This window comes from Lathamus discolor, chromosome 7 (genome assembly GCF_037157495.1).
Source record: "Lathamus discolor isolate bLatDis1 chromosome 7, bLatDis1.hap1, whole genome shotgun sequence".
NCBI classification, from domain to species: Eukaryota; Metazoa; Chordata; class Aves; order Psittaciformes; family Psittacidae; genus Lathamus; species Lathamus discolor.
This window is the reverse complement of record NC_088890.1, coordinates 11,796,868-11,803,930: the sequence shown is the minus strand read 5'-3', so window position 1 is coordinate 11,803,930 and position 7,063 is coordinate 11,796,868.

Below are 7,063 nucleotides of genomic sequence, written 5' to 3'. Positions count from 1 at the left end.
AAATAGCACTGAATTAATATTCAGGTATAATTTTTACTTCTACTTGATTCTTCTACTTGATGGTAGCAAAGTCATTGTTACTTAATTTATCCACACTAACACCACAAAATAGCAAATAATAATTTTTAAAGAGAATCATTATTGCACTTGTGGGCTACCTAGGCAGTACAGCACCTGTATGTAATATAAAATTAACATATTCAAATTACCCAAACATGTGCAGGAGGCTAATGCTGGCAGACAGGTCGATAATTGAATGCTTCTGCCTCATACTGTTGACTGCATGGCACAAGCCAAGCCAAGCCATTCTGCAGCTACCGTTTTGCTTCCAGCAAGAAAGAAAGACAAACTGCCTGATAAAGAACAACCACAGTAAGAAAGCAGCTAATTGCTGAACGTTTGTCAGATCTAAAAATAATCCAGAAAGCAAGACAGGGGAGAGACAAACCACATACAGCTAAACAGAGCACACAGCAAAGTAACTTGCAGCAGGCATCAAATATTTCTACATAGTTAAATCAGCTGGATCACTCCGTACGACAGAAAAAGCCTGCAGTCCTTTGTTCTTACAGGCTTCTTTTGCTCTTTCTTTCTCTTTATTTATCATCTGTAATTTCACATAAAGACAAGAAATCAGGTAGCCCAAAAGCAGTAAAGGACACACATTTTTCACCCTTATTGCCTTTGAGGCATCACGCAGGGATCAATTTTAACTGTCATATTGAGTCAGGTGTCAAGATGTGCATGTTTGAGAAGGCAAAAACTCATCTCTGATAAGGATAGCTTGGATCAGCTCTTCGATGCCATCTTTGGTCTTCCTGAAGAGTTTATATTAAAGATGGAGAGTGCCTTCTTTTCTCAGGCAGGCTCTAACTGTGTAAAACCTAGCAAGGGACCTTTCTGGAAGGACTGTTTAAGCACTGACTCCCATAAGCACCACTTCTCTGAATCAGAAAATTCATTATCAGCACCCTGATAATGTCCTTTCTCCTTGCCCTGGAAAGCACAACCTACTCCCTTGTACACCCCTACCAACTTCAGCTCTCATGGGGTATGCTTTGCAGAAAGCTTGCGGCATCCCAGGTCTGTTGTTCCCCGCGCACTTCTCAAAGGATCAGCTGAGCAGATATGAAAGTATTTTCAGGACAGTTTTGGTAGATAATTACTCTGATGGAAAAGCCATCAGGTTAGCACTCAGGGACACTGACTCCCTGGGGAAGAAGAAGTGCTCATAGGGGACAGATGTGGAAATCAACACCAGTCCCCACTTTACAATTAAACAGACAACATTTGACAAGATGCTTCCCTAGAGATGCCTTTGCTTCATTATCACATCCTTGCGTCAGCTCCTCTCCAACCCAGCTCTCACGTGACAGTGTTTATGCCTCCAGGAAGGGCCCTACTCACACCAGCCCTTGGGCAACTGTTTGCCTCACAGTGCACTGCCAGGGATCAGCACAGATTTGGGATTGTGTGGTTGCACTGTTTCTCCCCAAGGAGATGAAGGTCTGTTGTCAGCCTCAGAGGTGGAGCAGAAAGGATAGTGATGCCAGCTTCTGACTGGGAAAGAGAATGGAAGAAGTATTTCCTTGAATACCTCCACACAGTGGCTTGATGATAGTGTGCTTTCCTCTCTTTTAATGTCTTAGCTTAGGTCCACAATGGTATCTGCCTGCACCAATCATTGAATATAAGCCTCTTCTCACACCTCTGCAGGAACTAATGTGGGATGACCGATTTACTGCTTACTTCAGAAAAAACTTGGGCCATGTACAATAAACATCAAGCCATTCCCATTTTGAGTCTCCTTATACCACCTCCATGTTACCAGCTCTTTATTGTCAGATCTGGCAGAATATCACCATTCCCTGCCCTAATACCCCAGATACGTATTGCAGCTTCTTTCTATCCTGCTAGATCTGATGAAAAGCTATTCTTACTTGCCATGAGCATTCCTTTAGAAAAAAAGAAAGAAAACCAAACCCAACCAACAAACCATTGCTGAAAGAGTAATGCAGGTATTCAAAGACGCAGATTCTGACTGCTGTTCCTTTCCCCTCTTGACATGAAGATGAACTTCCTTTGGTAGCTGACTCATTGCCCTAGGCTATCGCTCTCATTTCTTTGACTTCTGATGAGCAGATGCTCTAAATCTGTCAATATGAAGCACAAAAGGATCTTATTAATGGTACAACTACTATGTTTTTGATGGGTAGAGCTATCAATCTTACCTTATACATGTGCATTACTGCTAGCAATTGTTTACATATGCTCTAGCTCCCACCTCAGTGGTTTATACCACCTCACTTCATGCTGCTGCCTCATATACAGTTGTCTTTATGCTACATATATCACATTTAATAGCTTGACTGAGCTTGAGGCTCACTTTCTTTGTAAGGTACCAAGCTGTGAGATACTTTTCTGGTTTTTGTAGTATATTGGTGTGCCTTGAATTATTCACTCAATTTCTGAGAAGCAGCATTAAGAATGTAATCTTCTGTTCATAAATCCATTGGAAGACTCTTAATAATGTAAACCTTAGTGGAACATCCCAGCATTGCAAAGGAAGCAGTAAGCATTTCCTTAGGGTTTCAAACGGTTCACTCGCCTTTCCTTTGACAGAGCTAAATCTATTCTTCAGAAAAAAAAAAAAACCCAAAACAAAACAAACAACCAAAACCAAAAGCACACTTAGCTTTTCAGAGATTTCAACCGTTCTTTTCTTGGTTTTCCTTTTCATGAATGATCAGCCACTCTGTAACTACAGGAATGTCCATAAAGCTTGCAGAATACACAAAAGCCAAATTCAGGACCATTTATGTGAAGCAGTTAACAGTTAATGCACTCCCTGATCCTGCTGCAAAGAGCTTCCTTCTCCTGAAGACATCCTGGAAGCCTTAATTTCAGTAGCAAAACTTCATCTTACAAACACTCAGTTCAAGTGAAATCAACCACACCACAAACTTGTATTAACCTCTAGAAATGAGAATTCTTGGAAACACTTGACTTACCTATTACAGAAATGGTGGCATTGGCAACTTGGTGGCTGAAGTCCCTGTATCCCACTTGAGCTTGGTGATCCTGAGCTCTGAGGACATGCATGAGGCTGTCTATAGGTTCAGTGATCTCTCTGCACTGGGCTGCTTTTTTAAGTGAAGACCTAAACAAGGCATTTAAAAACTCTGGATTATTGTCTGTCACTTCCAGAGAACAGCAGGAACAAGTGAAATCTGCATCTTCTGGGGAAGAAGTGGCATCTCTGAGCAAGGGCACCTGGAGCAGCAGGTAACCCAACAGGAGAAGAGACAATGAGAGGTGGCAGCAGCATCTGTGACTTCAAGCAGGGTCTTGTTCCTGAGATGCTGAGGCATGAACAGGAAGATTCAGCAGCTGGTTGGTTTTCTGCATAGGATGAAGCACTTCATGTCTTTGGATCTCTGTTTTCTTACATCAACTTTTACATGTTACTTCTACTTACATGGTAAACTTCTTGTGGGGCAGCATAGGAATTAATCTTCATGAGATCTGTGATTACAGAGCTACTTATTTTTGCAACTACTCACAAAATAAATTTCAACATTTCAGATAGTATGTACCTGCCATCAGGCAAATGCAACAGGAAGTGCTAATAATATGATCTGATTTGGGTTTATACAGCAGCTCCTCAATGTAGTTTCCAAAGTGATAATTTCTCACAAGTAAAGCATTTGCAGTGGTATTTGCAAGTTTGGAAGATACAGATATGTGGATTAGTAAAATTAAGCTTAGCACCCATTTAATGTCTCATGATCTGGGTAGTACAGCATTTTGAACCCTCTGGTTTCACCATATATGTTAAATCTCTCCTGTGTTCCCTTAAATATCATTAAGTACATTTGGGCCAAAGCTGTTTGGTTTTGTTTTCTCCCACAGGATGTATCCAATTCAGGATATTATTTTCAGATAATGACTTAAACAGGAAGATGCATGTTCACATACTGCTAACACGACTGCCATAATAATATGATCCCTTTTAGGAAATTATGTATGCAGAATCAGTGTCTTGGTAAGTGCTGTATAAAGCTAAAATTCAAAAGTGACAGTTAATAACTTATCTGTTGAATGTGCCCAACTGTCCATGGGAAAAAATAATTGTTTCAATTAAATAAAAAGTCAGCTTTGCTTTTATTCTTCTAACAGTTGAGAAAGTATCTGTCTTTATTCCTGTCAGGCTACTACTCTTCAAATAAAACTGTACCCTATCATTACTGGAATAAAGTTATTCATAAGCTGCAGAGAGATGTTTTCCCTTACTCCTTTCCCCTCCTCTCTGTTGTTTTTAATGGTCTCTACAGAAACCTTTCAAATAAAAAAATTGTATTACTTTCTTTTTCCTTGTCACAAATACATTTTCCCCTGTATTTCTGTGCTGAAATTAATACAGTTCTATTTTTGTTCTTCCTTATCTGTACATTAACAATAGACTATGTCTGGCTCAGAACTGTCTCTGTGGTTCCTATTCTTGGGGAAGTCACTGAGAAGAGTGGTTCCTATTTTGAAGAGGTTTTAGTTAGCTACCTGTGACATCAAAGATGTAAATCAGTTCAAAGTCCATGGGTGTCATGTGTGAGGACCACATCAAGCCCATGACACTGCTATGGAATTGGAGGCTTTGCTTGTGAGAGGGTCTGCATGTGTTTCTGGAAGATACAGATTAAAAGCTGAAGTGCCATTATAAAAATATTCATTGTAGTTCCTCATTTAGTAGTATTAATACAATGTGTACCTTGCAAAAAGTTTCCCATTGACAGTTGTTCACAAGAGTTCTTACATTCCTCGGTGTAATAATGATGCTGATGGCAATCAGATTGATGAGCGGGATGTCTGATGACATGGAAGTACTGAATATCATGCTTTAGGATGTCCACTTGTTCTGTGTCCTAGAAGAAAGAGGCATTTCCCACTCCTCTCCTCAGAATAACTCATGACAGCCATGATTTAAGGCAAGATGTTAGATATGACAGACCATGTCTGATTTGATAATTCTTGTCCTATGACATTAATGACGAAGTGCCTTGAGTTGACTTTTCTCTGGGTACTTGGAATTTTATCTGGCCTAGAAAGCCTGTCTTCACAGGCTTCCCTGGGAAGGAAAGCTGTCATTTTTCCCCAGATCACACAGCTTGTCTTATGGAGGATCATGCAGAGGTATGCTGGAATCAGCGGAACTGATTGAAGCTGGAGGGTTTCATTCTTAAAGCTTGAAGTACAGATTCATTCCCTGGAAGCCATATATCAAAGTTTGCAGTAGAACATTTATGACAGAAAATGCACAAGAGTGCCTGTAAGTCTCAACGACCTTTGGAAGAAGAATCACAGAGCCATGGTTGATGAGTTAATTGCTTGATGCTCCTTCTTTCATCCAATCTTTAATTTTGAGTCATAAAGGTCATTGTATTCTTTAGCAAGATCCCAGCTGTACACAGCAGGTACACAAAGTCATTGCTATCAAAAGTCCTAACTAATGGATCTGAAGAAGAGTTTGCGTTATCAGCGCCAACAGCCATCTTTGGTAGGACCTCGAAATAGAATGAGGAGGGCATTATGCCGTATGTTTAGCAAGTGATGGATGATTAATAAGCCTTAGCATACAATGAATGTGTATCTCTGCTTCACATGCTAATCACATGGCATTTATAAATGTCAGCACCTTATCGTGGCAACACACTCTGAATTTTGTGTATTTTTTTAAGGTATTTATTTTTAACATTTTTAACGTTTGTGTTATTAAGGTTGTGGCATTGGAAACTTCCCTTTTTGCAGTGATTTAAAAATATGCTGAGCTTTTATTTTGATTTCTGAAGTAATTAAAATATTACATTTTAAATCTAGTCTAAAAAAAAAAATCACTGCAGATAGGCTTATATTGTGTTTCTTGAACTACTAAAATGTAGCAACGGGTGTCACCTTGGAATCTTAATCAGGACAAAAATAATTTATAATTACTAGACCAAGAAGCTTCAGAGTTTTTCCATTCTGCTTTTTTTTTTTTTAATGTTAAACTTCTTTGCTTAGCAACCTAGAGCCTTAATTTAGAATTATAAATTATAGTTCTACCATTTGAGAGTTCCATAATTTTCATTCAAAAATCCTGAATTTCACAATTTGGTCATAAAACTGTGCTTTAGTATCAAATGTTATTAGGAATTGTGAGCCTTAAGGATTTTTATAAAGGCTCAGGGAGAGTTTGGGTACAGAAAATCCAATGAAAAGCACACAAAGACTCTGGACTCAGCTGCTATTTAAGGTGAGCTTTTTAAACTGCAAAAGACTTTCTCAGCTATAATTTTGAGGTCCGTTCCTTGGCTCCTTAATTCAAACAGAACTGCTGTTGTCTTTACAGACCTAAAGAATGTGGAATTAAACTAAAGAAATTCTGACTTCTTTAGAAATCTGTGCCTTGAAAGCTTTATTTTATCTTTGGGCAATGAAGTTTTTGAAGCTACCATCTGACGGTTACTTGATGACATTAAATTTGTAGGTTTAGACCTTTGGTTCTCAGCCATTTTGTTAGTGATAGATATCCACATTTTCAAAATAGTTCATTGAAATTGGCACTAGCTGGCATCTTTGGTAGGGACCTCATCAGAGTGGCCAAAGATTGAATCAGTTTGGAGCAAACTGCTTTGCATCCCAAAGCAATGGTTTCTGAAACAAGCACCAGGTTATGCTGGGAAAACACCAAGGTTTTGCTCCAGTTTCTTCCCTGCTCCCCAGTAGATCAGTCTCCAAGGCCATCTATTTCCAACCTTTCCAAAGCTCCAAAGCACTAAAATCACTTCAACTTTGTACAAAAGATTTATTCTCCTACATATATCACCATCTGCGTTGTCATGCATCTGTGGACTTGAGAATACTTGCAGATCACATCACAAATAATTCTCACCAGATGCTGATTACTCTTTTCTCACTCTATCTCCTTTAAAATGATGTATTTTATGCATTGTCCTAAAATGAAACTCTTTGATGTCAGGCTGGGGATGGTTAAAAAGAAAGGGAAATTTCTCCAAAATTCCTTGTAAGC